This window comes from Macrobrachium rosenbergii, chromosome 17 (assembly GCF_040412425.1).
Source record: "Macrobrachium rosenbergii isolate ZJJX-2024 chromosome 17, ASM4041242v1, whole genome shotgun sequence".
Classification (NCBI taxonomy): Eukaryota; Metazoa; Arthropoda; class Malacostraca; order Decapoda; family Palaemonidae; genus Macrobrachium; species Macrobrachium rosenbergii.
In genome coordinates this window covers 17,106,339-17,119,176 of record NC_089757.1, presented here as the reverse complement: position 1 = coordinate 17,119,176, position 12,838 = coordinate 17,106,339, and the positions used below count along the sequence as shown (strand labels likewise).

The 12,838-nt window shown below is 36.2% G+C and overlaps 1 pseudogene; it reads left to right on the top strand.

The window, feature by feature from the left end:
- The window catches only part of LOC136847583 (lachesin-like), a 119,411-nt pseudogene extending 107,705 nt beyond the window's left edge, over window positions 1-11,706 (top strand).
- Window positions 11,707-12,838: the final 1,132 nt, after the last annotated feature.

Sequence of the window (12,838 nt, the reverse complement as noted above, 5' to 3'; positions counted from 1 at the left end):
TCAGAAGCGTGCAGTCACATAAACGCAATGCTTCTTTGTGTTTAACATTTCTTTTTTCCTCTTTTTTCTTCTTTGCCGTCAAGAAAATACGGCGAATTCATCCCGATTGTTGCTGTCGCAGAGACTAGAGTAATGTTCAACAAAAACCTTGGCCGGGTCAGTGTCAGGTGGTACCGGAGCCAGGCGCTCTTGCAGAATTTTCACATCATCAGCAGTGGTTCGTCCAAACCGAAGCCAAATCAATATGCGTATTATAAAGGCACTCGCGTTCATGCTGATTGAGAAAGACTCACTTACTTTCTTTCGCTTTCATCATACTTATCAGGCTGTTGAGTAAAGCCCACGACCTACCCTTCCTCTTCATCCTGACCCTCCATCTGTCTCTTTGTGGCTGGGCTTACTATCCCTTTGTGATTTCATCACTTTGTAGGCTGTAGATTTAGTCCTTTTTGCAATGGTAACGCTCATATCGAGAAAATGTGGTAACAAAGGAATGTGGGGTTGTTTAGTTTTTTAGATATAGCTTTATGACTCCATGTGGCTTCTTCATGATAATGGTTAGGTCAACTCACCTCGTTTGCTACATAATTATATCATTTATATGTTTGAATATATATATATATGTTATATATATATATATATATATATATATATATATGTATGTATGTGTGTGTGTATTGCATATATATATATACAGTATGTGTGTGTGTGTGCGTGTGAAAACATTCTAACTATTGAGGCTCCTTATTTAGGATAGGTCAACGATCGCGGAAATCAAAACCGTATAAGTAAATTCAACGTGTGTGATAATTTTTAATTAGGACTAGACCACCCATGAACTGTTGTGTCACTTTTTCATTTACTATATTTTCAACAAAGGTCCATACCCATACCCATACCCGTACCCATACCCATATCCATATCCGTACAAAACCTATACCCATACCCATGTCTGTACCATACCCATACCCAGCCCGTTTACGGGGGAGGGGGAGGGCAGGGGAAGGGAAGGGAAGGGAAGAGGGGAAGGAGGGTGAGGTGGAGGGGAGGGGGAAGGGAGTGGAGGGGAGGGAAGAGTGACTGGAGGGCTGGAGGGGAGGGGAAGGTAAGTGGAAGGAAGAGGTGAGGGGATGGAGGGGCAAGGGAGAGGGGGATGAAGAGGAAGGAGGGGGAGGACACAGCTGACCAACACTTGATCGTGCTTCAGTACGCAAACAAACAAACAAACAAGCATTTCAGAATATTAGTATTTGTTGATAGACATATAAATTGAGAGTAAGTCAGCCAGCTTCTCCTAACACTACTCAAGGTCTACACATTAAAAATGGCGGTTCTTCTATCAGCCAGAGGTCCATACTGAGCATCAGGAACTTTGAATTTGTATAATTGAATGGCCCACTGTTACTTAAAAATTGCTTTATTTCAAAAAACAAACCCGAAAGGCACCCTTCCAGAATACGAACTTTCAGAAAAACTGTTTCACGGCTGTATCTTTTACCATTATTGCTCCACAGACGTGTTAGGACCCTCAACCACCCAGCCGTCCCCTACCAATCCCCTAAACGCCAAAATTCGATATCTGGATCTCCGGAACGGCTGAACGGATTTCGATGAAATTTGGGAAACCTCTAAAGCCAGAGTTTCATCCCGGTCGGTTGAATATTTCTAGTTATAAAGGTCTAAAGTCGGGGTTTTTGTGTATTCCGGGTTGCTGGGCTTTACTAACCACCAACTACCGTGGCGGTTGATATACATTGTGGAAGGCTTCATCAAGACGCATAGAATTCCCTTTTGCAATCAGAGTTTATTGATCAAGTTGTTGGGGTGACTTCTTTTAAAGGAGCTTCTTTTTCTCGTATTCGTTAAACCTTAATTTTCAAGTTGGACGAGTGTGCTGGGCAATTCAAATGGGGAAGCCAACCTCTAACCTGAAGTACTTTCAGAATGCAAATCTTTGCACCTAGGAAACTGAGGTTATTTCATAATGTTATGAAATCTCTGGGAAAGAAAACAACCAGTGTTACATTTCTGGCGAAAATGTGTTGCCTTTTTACCAAGACACTTTCCTTTTTGATGCAAGAAACGGGCGATTCAGACTAATTTCCAAAGTGAAAAATTACAGTCAAACAGCAGATTTTATATAAAATTACCTTAATTATTTTGGTTTGCAATTCGCTCACTTCTGCCAAATATTGAAAGAAAATGTTATTTTTTATACATGCATGCTTGTGACTTTTTTAAAATCATACATGCGTGGCTTTTTTATATTCACAGATACGAAGTCACAAATATCGTTAAATCTTCAATCACGATTCTCTTTGGGTGTAATTTGTTCCCACGTTACAGTAGAATCCGATATGAAACTATATTTGTAGCTTAATATGTATGAATGTATGTATATATGTATAAATGTGTAGTAACATACTGTATGTTTTCCTGGTTAAATCTTTCTGGGAACTCTTGATTTAATACATGTATTCGACATGACGTCTATTGTTTTATATTAATTTCCTTGATATTGTTGCGTAACTTTTTTATACATTCATTTATACAGGCATGCCTACAACAAAATACACATTGCAAAATTTTCCTTGTTTTAATTTTGTGGATATTTTACGCATTTTATATTCTTGCATATTTGATTTACGTATTATGAAACTTATTCCACAGATACATGCATACAATTTGTAATTTTCTTATTCAGTTTGAATTTATGTCGAATTTTTATTTAATACACATGTACATGCATGTATTATTTTTATGAAAAATACATATATGATAAAAACATCTTCACACTATTCAAATCATTATTCAAGAATCATAATTCTCAAAACAAGCGATGAGTGACATTTGAATAAATGAGAAAAACTTTTGGTTTTTCTGTATGATTAGTTTGAAAGTTTTCACAAGGATCAATTTAGGTTGGTATTTCACTAATGTGAATCGTGAAGTATAACGGAGTATCATTCAGAATGGACAGTGGAGCTTAGCTCGTTATTATTTATCATTCAGTACACGGATCAAAAAAAAATTGTTCTTGATGAAGGCTGTTATTTCCAACTTCTTATTTTAGGGGAGGAGAAAGGGAATGGAGAAGACAGTTTTAGTAAAAAATGATTTTTTGTGATAATTTCCGTATTCAACTTTTCTTCCTGTTGGCAGAACATAAAGTTTATAGTAGAAGAAGATTAATAGTGTACTTGAAACATTTCCTTATATCGGAATGGAGTGACTTGTTGATGATAAGTTATTGTACGTTAACCAGGGTCAATCTACGCCGAAGAAGTTGTTGAGAAGATAGACTGGGTAATGAAGGAGAATCTTAATTGTGGTTTCCACATATATATTATCTATTTCTGACAAGATTGCTTGGAAGAGTAATTAACTAATAGCCGAGAGGAATCAGCGTTCAGAATAAGATGATCAATTCTAAAGAGGATGGAAATAAATTTAAAAACATAGTCTGTATTTGAAGTCACATAATCATTGATCATTTTCATGTAATTAAGGTGGACATTTGTTTTTAAAATGCCCTGAATTCAATTAGATTTATAGGTTAAATATTGATTTTCCGAGAAAGAAAGAAGGGGATATGGGGAAGAAGTAAAAATGCTTTTTTCACCTTCATGTGTTCTCTGACATAAATGTGAATAATAGTGGGCCTGGTCTATAGTCTTCCACATCCATTACAGAACTGCACATCTATCTCAAACTATCCTGAAGATAAATTGTAAAGCATCAACAATCAGACAAGGATCTATGACAGCTATTCCTATTTATCTTCATAAATTTGTGTCACAGCATGCCAGATATGTAGATCTATTCACTCTGTGGGCTTTAGGGCGTCATTACGACCCATTGCCGTTCTCAATAGACGCCCTCAAGTTGATAACAAACTCCAGACTCCAGATGGCTGACTTTTCAGACTCTCGGGGCTCGAATCACTTTCTTGGAACTGATTTCTTCTATGAGTATTTTCCAGAATTCATCAGAATACTAGTAACTTCGAATAGCCTTGTTGCATTATTTTTACATTTAAATACGTAGGTGCTAGTGTGTGCGTGTGTGTCTGCATGCTGCGTTTGTGTGTGCCTACGTGCTTGGGGTTGCGTGCTCGTGTTTGTGTGTATGGCGAGTTGCCACACAGGGTTTAAAATTTTAATAAGAAAAGATCTAGCTTTCCTTATGCGTCCTTGGTTCAGTATTTAAGGACTGAATTTTAAAACACATATGAAACATCCACCATGTCAACTTCTCGGCCATCACACTGACCGCTAATATTCTATTCCTTGTAAAATACTTCTTTTCTTGGATTTCATTTTGGTTCCCTGATTTGGTTATCGTTTAAGCTTTGCTTTCTCGCAGTTGTTCCCCGTGTGAAATAGCTTGTTGTGATGGGTGCGTACGCATGTGCAAACGGAAGCCGTACATATTTCTTTCAAGACCATTCATTATTAAGGATCGAATAGGAACTACTTCTCGTCCTTTATCGGTATTTTAGAACCCTCCATTAATGAGACAGGCTGTAGCGGTATCTCCCTTCTGGTAAATGTGTTCGAACAAAAGAAAGATATTATGGAGTGTGCTAATTATAGAGGAATCAGACTAACCGAACATTTGTTAACAGCTAAAGAGATAGGCTCTAGCAATATTTCCCTTCTGGTAAATGTGTTTAAGCAAAAGGGAGATATGGAGTGTGCTATTTATAAGGGAATCAGACTAACCGGACGTTTTTTGAGGTTTTAGAAAGAATACTTGATGAGAGATTACCAGCAATTGTGAAGACCGGCGAACCGTAGCACGGTTTCTTTACGGGGAGGAGTGCAGTTAATACTGTCTTCAAAAGACAGTAACAGGAAAAAACGCTGGAAGGTAATCGGAAGTTCTGCTGTGCATTTATGGGCTTAGAGAAGGCATTCGATAGAATACCATGGGAAGTGGTGTTTTGACGTTTAAGAGGAAAATACCAGAATAGCTAGTTACGTTGGCTGAAACCATGTCTAGAAGATCAAGGACAGCGGCCGTAATAACAGCCTTTCGCAAAAAAGAAGTATCTGAAGTTAGAGTTCCTAAACCATTTCTGTTTGTACTGATTATGGATGTATTGAGTGAAGGGATTAGGAATGAACGTCTATGGGAATTATTATACGCAGATGATCTGGTGATTACAGCAGAAAGTGAAGAAGAATTGAGAAGGGCAAGAAAGCGGCAAGAATCTCTTGTCTGGGGTAGCATGAAGGTATATTGTGGGAAAACTAAGGTTATGGTGTCCACCAGGCAGGAAGGGGATGGGTTTTCTATACAAGATATTTATTGTAACATAATCAGACTAGTTATGGTATATGGTTCAGAAACATGGGCATTAAGAAGGAACGAACAGAAATGAGGATGCGTGAGGGGCTGTAAAATGAAGACATTAGGAGTAGTGCTTTAGTGGTAAAGACCATGGGTATGATAAGAGAGTCGAGGTTGAGATGGAAATATCATAAAGAACTCACTGTAACTGATAATGTAAATTACGAAATAATTTTAAATTATTCATTAACACACACACATACACCCACACACACACACACACACACACACACACACACACATATATATATATATATATATATATATATATATATATATATATATATATATATATATGTATATATCTGTGTGTGTCTGTGCATATAGTATATATGCATGTCCGAATAAACTTTACTACAAAGGTGAAGAACTGAGAAATTAAATACGCAAACCTTATGACCACTCTCATTCTGAAACCAATAATTCATTTCAGTTTCACAAATTTGTAAAGAATAGACTGCAACCAAGGGAGCGTTTATCGTCAAGTCAAAGAAACATCATTAACCAAACGGATAATCATCTATGGAACATTTTTGCTAATTTTGAGCGTCCGGTTCAGTGGTGGCAACAAATACGCAAACAAGTATTCGAAGCCAGACGAACTCTGTCCACGAAGAATATCTTGGATTTCTTAAAAGGGTAAGGAGAGAGTTACTGCTTCGCTGAGTCTTGCGCCATCTCATTCCAGACGCCTTGCGGATCTGCGAGGGGGAGAGATGAGACACTGACGTCATCAGCGAAGTCTTTCAAGGCTGCCGCTCGGCTTTGAAAGGGTAGAAGAAAATATGATTTTGCATTTTGGTCTTTCATGGTGCCATAAATAGCATGTTCTCAGTAAAACGGTATGTGCTTGATTAGTTTAAAAAAAAATGTCACTTCTTACAAAGCTTTCATCATCCGATCGCGAGATGCCATATTTTCTCCAAGATTAATAAACCGATTATATCAACTGTACCGTACCGAAAGATATATATTAACTTTATCACATACACAATTGTTCTGTGCATTAGTAGAATTACTAAAAGGACCTCATTCAAACTGGATGGTATCTAACGGAGTTTTTTATTCAGAAAAAGTTACAAGCTTTCTTGGACAAACAGTCCACATTATCAAGTATCCGTACAATGAGCAGACGCGTAGTCCGTTCTGTATTTATATCTGTGTGCTGGGTACTTTTAATCCTATAATCGCCTAGCTCCTCCTGTGTGACCTCCACCCCCTCGTGACCTTGGTCTTTCTCTGATCTCTCCTTCCAGGTGTCCGTTTTCCGCGCGTTCTCTTGCGTTTTTTCTTCGTTTCCTTGCTACTGTGGAGTATACGAATTTTCTAGATATGCTGTCTTCAAAGCCGTTTCCGGTGTTCCCTGTGATCGTGTTGTTGGTGCAAGTTATGAAGGCGTTCTCTACAACCAGTCTAGATGTTTTGTTGGTGTTCCTGTACAGAAAACTCATATTTTCCCAGTCTATTCTGTGATCATTTTCCCAACAGTGTTTGGCAACTGCCGACGTCTGATTATTATACAGGAACACTGACAAAACATCTAGACTGGTTGTAGAGAACGCCTTCATAACTTGCGCCAACAACACGATGACAGGGAACACCAGAAACGGCTTTGAAGACAGCATATCTAGAAAATTCGTATACTCCACAGTAGCAAGGAAACGAAGAAAAAACGCAAGAGAACGCGCGGAAAACGGACACCTGGAAGGAGAGATCAGAGAAAGACCAAGGTCACGAGGGTGTGGAGGTCACACAGGAGGAGCTAGGCGGTTATAGGATTAAAAGTACCCAGCACACAGATATAAATACAGCCGGACTACGCGTCTGCTCATTGTGCGGATACTTGATAATGTGGACTGTTTGTCCAAGAAAGCTTGTAACTTTTTCTGAATAAAAAACTCCATTAGATACCATCCAGTTTGAATGAGGTCCTTTTAGTAATATATATATATATATATATATATATATATATATATATATATATATATATATATATATATATATATATATATATATATATATATTCAGTATGTATATATAATCTTGATAGTAGTGCGGTTAAAGTCACTATCCATCGTTGTTTCTAAACCCGACCATGGTGCACTCCTGACCAGTTCGGAAACATTTATCAAATATAATTCCACATGGGTGTGAGTTATTCTCAAAGTATATTGAATTTGATATTAAAGGATTTGCGATTTAATATTTGTGAATATAAAAGTCACGAGTTTAAGCCAATACACACATACAGTATATTTGTATATATATATATATATATATATATATATATATATATATATATATATATATATATATATATATATATATATATATATTGTATATACTGTATATAGGAGTTTAGGTGGTCTTCAAGAAAAATCATCATTACTCAAGAAATTCTTACACAATTTTTCCATAGCCAAGTTGTTGTAACCTGGAAACCACGGAATACATATTTTATTTTTTTAAGTATTGAAGGGGCCTATATTCCACTGCTGCAGCGTTGTTTCTAAGACTGATTGCAGCTGACTTCAGACCACGAAGATATTTTTCATATACGTCAAACATTCATTCAAAAGTGAATAGTAAACAGACCGTCAAGTAATCACCCACCTAATTGACAACTGACCATAGAAAGATGGAGATTGGTGATTGAAAAAATAAAATAGATTACATTGGTTAATTACCTATTTACTGTAACTGTAATAAAGTTATTATGCTGTTACTTATTGCCAGTCAGTATTTATTACGATGCTACAGATCACTGGGGTAACATAAGTAACGCCATTTACAGAAAAAATGGAAAAAAAATATAAAACTGAATGTCTACAAACACTTCTTTGGGAACTCATGGGAGTTTGCAAGCCATGGGTTCAGAGCCTATGACCTAGAGTTTTGACTTCCTTAATTCCAGTGCATTAGGCAGCTCTTCCAAGTTTGTAGTCCCTTTAAAATGTTATCCGCTACGAGTATATATGACTTTTATAATACTCCATGGGTACATTATTCTCTTTATGCGTGTATATGTTAGTTTGTGTTATACACACACACACACACACACATACATTCACGAAAATCCTTCTATCGTAGTAGTCAATTATTTCTTTTTGAATGTCAAGAAGAATCCCAGTTTTGATTAATGTAATTTTTTATCAGCAACGCACGTGCATAGCTGAAACATACAGAGCGAATAAGATCAAATTACTTGTGTTCAAATCTTCGCAGTAGTGATTTTTAATTGAATTTTTCAAGTGACATCAAAATAAGGTAATTATTTTTTTTTTAATCAGCTGTACATATTTTAATGGAAAATCCTCAAGGTGTGAGACTACCGAAAAAGAATATATAAAATTGAGATCATAAAATACTAATGACATGGAACTCATTACCATAAACTATTGCCTACATTATATATATACAGTATATATATATATATATATATATATATATATATATATATATATATATATATATATATATATAAATATATAATTCTTATCCCCTAATATGTGCAGGCTCACTCTAAAGAAAAACACAGCGGTCACAGCCACATTTATATTGTAACTGTTGAATTATGGAGCGTCTTCATGCCCCTACACAAGGTTCCTCAGCAGCACGTGGACCTCCTTATTTACATTGCGTCAGTCACCTTTATGGCGCTCACACCCTAGAGCTTCCTGCACGCTATAACTGTTACTTTCCAATACCGCCTTCACTAATCCTTCAGTTGATCTGAGGGTCTTCATTTCCTCCTCCCGCCTTACTTCAGAGTAATAAACTCTCTACACCTACCTACCATAGCTATACATATATAGGCTGTGTGTTGTCGCTATTACCTGTAAGACATGTAACACCGCCTCTGAAACCCCGTTTTCTCCCTGTACGTTCATATTTAATGCGACTTGTATCGTGGCGTTGACTTCGGTCTGGTCATCTGTCTCCCCATTTCATCTTGTCACTACTTCTTCAGCATCAGTTCCTTTTCGGCACTTTTACATTATGTTGGTAAGAATGTCAATCTTTCACGTCGGAAGAATGCACTGGGTCATCTAGCCTTGGAATTAGTAGTAACTGAAAACCCCTTGAATTAAGAAGACCATGAATTTGTTTTCAATAAAAATTTCATTCATTTGTAAATGTCATTGTTTATAAACACCTATTTAAGCATCAGTGTTGGCAATTTGTCCTTTTATTTGTTCAAGTGACCTTCTCAGGACTTCACCAAAACTTTGTTACCACTTTTTATGTTTCCTTCTTTCGTATAGATAGTACAAGATGTTTCTAGCTCCTCTTATCTTCTTAGGTCTCTTTTAGTTTTCTGAAAGAAAACTATTGTGCCGGCTTTGTCTGTCCTTCCGCACTTTCTTCTGTCCGCACTTTTCTTGTCCGCCCTCAAATCTTAAAAACTACTGAGGCTAGAGGCCTGGAAATTGATATGTTGATCATCCACCCTCCAATCATCAAACATACCAAATTGCAGCCCTCTAGCCTTAGTAATTTTTATTTTGTTTTAGGTTAAAGTTACCCATAATCGTGCTTCTGGCAACTATATAAGATAGGCCACCACGTGGCCGTGGTTAAAGTTTCATGGGCCGCGGCTCATGCAGCATTATACCGAAAGATAGATCTATTTTCTGTGGCCTCGATAATACGCTGTAGCGGCTTTACAGAAAACTAGATTTTTCCAAAGAAACTTCGGCGCATTTTTTACTTGTTTGTTTTTCACCTGAGTAAATATTTGCTAATTTTTTTGTATGTGACTACTTCGTTCGCAAAGCTTATATAGTATAACGTCCAGTTTTTCTATTGGTACTGTATTCATTTTCCTCATTTTTATATTTGTATGCCATAGTTTCTTTTTAGGAGGGTTAGACATGAAATAAGCTCTATCCAGCATCCTTTTCTTATCCACTTCTGACTACCTCTCTGGTCAAGGTCTTCATCTTTGATGTCTCTTCATGATTTTTTTACGGCCTCCCCACAGATTTTCGCTCTGTTACTTCCAAATTTACAGCATTTTTATTCACTGATCATTTCTCTTGTTTATGATCAAATGTGAACAGCTCCACTTTCAATATAGTATGTATAAGAAAGAATTGTCATTATTCTGAATAGCCAAATGTGCAGGCACTTATGAAAAAATGGTTATTTATTTTAAATGGATGGCATTTAGGAATTTTGATACACCGGAAAGTTTCCAGATACGAAAACGAACCTTGCAGACATGGTTATAGAATCTACCAGTGTAATATTCCCTTAGTTTCCCTTCCTTCTGTATGTAAATATGAAATCTGGCCTGGAAAATATCTATGCTTCAAGTGGAGTAGGAAAAACTAGCGGGATTTGGTGATATTAAAGCAAATAATTTTAGTATATTTCTTCTCTTGTATAAATGGAGCTCATTTAAACATGCCTATAGTACATAGATAATTAAATAATATATATTTGTGTGTGTATATTATATACATACATACATACATACATAGTCATTCACTTTCCATCAATCATTTCTTTCATATGACATGTTTCAAAGCAACAACGGCAGTATAGTTGTACATACGTTCTTGTAGTAGTAGTAAAATTAGCAGAAGAAATCCTAACATTATCAGTAACAACTTGCAGTGTGACTGTACTTACTTTACAATATTAATTGTTGTATGTATATGGTCCCACAAACCTTCCTACTTCAAAAGTCGTATGTGCATTCTTAGGTTTATCGTCTTTTTCGCTGCCTGACCTAGAAATAAGGTCACATTTTTTTTACACTAATAATGTTTTTCTGTTTTATTTTTCAGACGTGTTTATTAACCCAAGTCGTGGGGGCCACGCTAGTTACGACGACCATGCCAACCGCTCAACCTCTAACCAATCACAACAGCCTTACAGAATGATCTTCACTCTCATTGGCTGTTGGGTGCTTCCTTTGATTTTGACGCATCGGACATGATTGATGTACGATAAGTTTCTCTTATTTGAGCGTAGAATAACAGTCATGTATTACATATACCAAGTAAAATACATATGTAATATCTTCGGGTGATGATATGATCCTTTATGCTTCACATTGTTATTCAAAATAAAAGTCTAAGATGTGAAAGAAAAAAAGATGTAAATAAAGATTTTATCATAGGTATATATGGCGTGCATGTGTGATTTCTTGAGACGAAAAAATAGAACTTACATATATATATATAAAACTGGTTTTACAGTGATGCGTGATAATGATGATGGTGGTAATTACTAAAAGCAAGGATAATTCAGCTGTGTAACTAAGTTGAAAACGTAAAGGAATTACCGTTGTAGAGTTTAACCGTGAATGAGTAAATTTTTTTATTTCATATTGTAAACAAGTCGTTAGAAGTAGCAAGAAATCTTATTTAAAAAGTGATTTAACTTTAGAATATTTATATGGTGTTACAAAGTTTTAAAAGTTCTTATGATGTTGCTACTACAAGAACCTCACGCATGAATCAATTAATATTAGGAAATTCATCATCCTATGTGACATTTTGAAGACCACGATTCACAGTAAGCCATTAAGTGTATAAAGACTATTTTTACGGATTTTCTGACATCCTATATATATATATATATATATATATATATATATATATATATATATATATATATATATATATATATATATATATATATACACATATACATATACATATACATATAGGCATGAAATGATTTCATAAAGAAACAGAAGAATAAATGGAAATGAGATGTAATGACAGCGTGAGGCATACCAGAATACCAGAATTCTCAGTTTGTAGCAGTTCGTTTTAATATTGAAATATTAAGGGAAATGACAGATTATTTTTATTTTACAAATCTTGATTGGCCTGAAGAAATAAAAGAGTATACCAAGTATATGATGAGGTACTGCACTTCTTCTTTCCTCCCTCTTCTCTTAGATATGGCAATTTATCGGCTTATTTTTTAAAATTATTTCCTATTTAGGAGCTTCCTTCGCACGTCAGTGTCCTTTCATAGCCCCTTCTGCGTGAATAGGCGTTCGTTCTGAACAGCAACAATTTTTGGTATCTATAAAGTCTAGATTCACCTATATAAATTAAATATTCGCCGGAAGCGGAGGACCATCATTATTATAGGTAAGAAGCGCAGCTCATTAAATTTGGTATTTTGGGTCTTGGAACTGTTGTCTGATAACAGGAATCCACGAGCATCCGGCAATGAACATTCAGCGCATGGTGATCATTACCTCTCCGTGAAGACCATTTAGCGCATAGTGGAGACCGTTAGCACCCGACAGTGGTCGGTGTTGATCATAACACATGATGGAGACCATCAGCTCGCGGCGCAGACCGTTAGCATAAAGCGGTGATAGGAGATAAACACAAAATACTTAGAGGAGACCGTAAGCCCGTAGCAAGCCCATTTATTTGCACATTGGGAGACCGTTAGTGATTCAATTTTTCAAATCTCACATAACTGGAAATCGTCCTATGCGCTTTAA